Raw genomic sequence first — 2500 nt, forward strand, 5'->3', positions numbered from 1 at the left:
TGAGAGAGGGGGGAGAGAAACAAGATAAACAGGAGAGGTAGGAGATGAGAAAAGATACGGGAGATAAAAGTAACAGAGATAAGAGAGAGAATGAAAAAGGTGAGACAGGAGAGATAGAAGAGAGAGAAGTTAAAAATGTAGGAAAGATAATAGGGAACGAGGAGAAACAGGAGAGATAGAATAGCGAGGAGAGGTATGAGAGGCTGAGAAGGTAAGAGAGATAATAAAGAAAAGAGAAACAGGAGAGATAGAAGAAGGTAAAGAGGTAGGAGGGACGTGGGAAGGTAAGAGAGATAGTAAAGAAAAGAGAAACAGGAGAGATAGAGTAGCAAATAGAGGTAGGAGAGGCTGGGAAGGTAAGAGAGATAATAAAGAAAAGAGAAACAGGAGAGATAGAAGAAGGTGAAGAGGTAGGAGAGGTTGGGAAGGTAAGAGAGATAATAAAGAAAAGAGAAACAGGAGAGTTAGAAGAAGGTAAAGAGGTAGGAGAGGCTGGGAAGGTAAGAGAGATAGTAAAGAAAAGAGAAACAGGAGAGATAGAATACCGAGGAGAGATAGAGAGGCTAGGAAGGTAAAAGAGATAATAAAGAGAAGAGAAACAGGAGAGATAGAAGAAGGTGAAGAGGTAGGAGAGGCTGGGAAGGTAAGAGAGATAATAAAGAAAAGAGAAACAGGAGAGATAGAATAGCGAGGAGAGGTAGGAGAGGCTGGGAAGGTAAGAGAGATAATAAGAAAAGACAAACAGGAGAGATAGAAGAAGGTAAAGAGGTAGGAGAGGTTGGGAAGGTAAGATAGATACTAAAGAAAAGAAAAACAGGAGAGATAGAATAGTGAGGAGAGGTAGAAGAGGCTGGGAAGGTAAGAGAGATAATAAAGAAAAGAGAAACAGGAGAGATAGAAGAAGGTAAAGAGGTAGGAGAGGTTGGGAAGGTAAGAGAGATAGTAAAGAAAAGAGAAACAGGAGAGATAGAATAGCGAGGAGAGAAAAGAGATGCTGGGAAGGTAAGAGAGATAATAAAGAAAAGAGAAACAGGAGAGATAGAAGAAGGTAAAGAGGTAGGAGAGGTTGGGAAGGTAAGAGAGATAATAAAGAAAAGAGAAACAGGAGAGATAGAATACCGAGGAGAGATAGAGAGGCTAGGAAGGTAAAAGAGATAATAAAGAGAAGAGAAACAGGAGAGATAGAAGAAGGTGAAGAGGTAGGAGAGGCTGGGAAGGTAAGAGAGATAATAAAGAAAAGAGAAACAGGAGAGATAGAATAGCGAGGAGAGTAATGAGATGCTGGGAAGGTAAGAGAGATAATAAAGAAAAGAGAAACAGGAGAGATAGAAGAAGGTAAAGAGGTAGGAGAGGTTGGGAAGGTAAGAGAGATAGTAAAGAAAAGAGAAACAGGAGAGATAGAATAGCGAGGAGAGAAAAGAGATGCTGGGAAGGTAAGAGAGATAATAAAGAAAAGAGAAACAGGAGAGATAGAAGAAGGTAAAGAGGTAGGAGAGGTTGGGAAGGTAAGAGAGATAATAAAGAAAAGAGAAACAGGAGAGATAGAATACCGAGGAGAGATAGAGAGGCTAGGAAGGTAAAAGAGATAATAAAGAGAAGAGAAACAGGAGAGATAGAAGAAGGTGAAGAGGTAGGAGAGGCTGGGAAGGTAAGAGAGATAATAAAGAAAAGAGAAACAGGAGAGATAGAATAGCGAGGAGAGGTAGGAGAGGCTGGGAAGGTAAGAGAGATAATAAAGAAAAGAGAAACAGGAGAGATAGAAGAAGGTAAAGAGGTAGGAGAGGTTGGGAAGGTAAGAGAGATAATAAAGAAAAGAAAAACAGGAGAGATAGAATAGCGAGGAGAGAAAAGAGATGCTGGGAAGGTAAGAGAGATAATAAAGAAAAGAGAAACAGGAGAGATAGAAGAAGGTAAAGAGGTAGGAGAGGTTGGGAAGGTAAGAGAGATAATAAAGAAAAGAGAAACAGGAGATATAGAATAGCGAGGAGAGGTAGGAGAGGCTGGGAAGGTAAAAGAGTTAATAAAGATAAGAGAAACAGGAGAGATAGAAGAAGGTAAAGAGGTAGGAGGGACGTGGGAGAGTTGGGAGAAGTTCAAGGAGTTGGCGAGTTTTGAGAAAAGGAGACAAAGGCGGAGGAGAAGGGAGGTGTATCCTGAAGCAGTTTCACCAAAAGAATTTGACATATATAACAGGCATAAAACTCATAACCTTTTCGTACATTGACCCGGGAACTGGAACAATGTAAATACTTAAGATGGAAAAGTATAAAGAGAATAACGGGTCTGGACGATGAAAAGAGTGTGTGGGAGAAGGGAGAAGGAGGGAGGTATTAAAAACTTGCTGGAATGAGAAGGAACCTCGTGATATTAGAACTTATATTCACATAAAATTATCAGCAAAGTAACAATGCTCTGAGGGCGTAATCGGATTCACTTAGTTTGGTCTTGCATTCCCTTAGTCGTGGGTTCGAGTCCCGGTCTCCTCTCCGATTCCCAGAAG

This window comes from Oratosquilla oratoria, chromosome 21, assembly GCF_046742065.1.
Source record: "Oratosquilla oratoria isolate Oo_2021 chromosome 21, ASM4674206v1, whole genome shotgun sequence".
Classification (NCBI taxonomy): Eukaryota; Metazoa; Arthropoda; class Malacostraca; order Stomatopoda; family Squillidae; genus Oratosquilla; species Oratosquilla oratoria.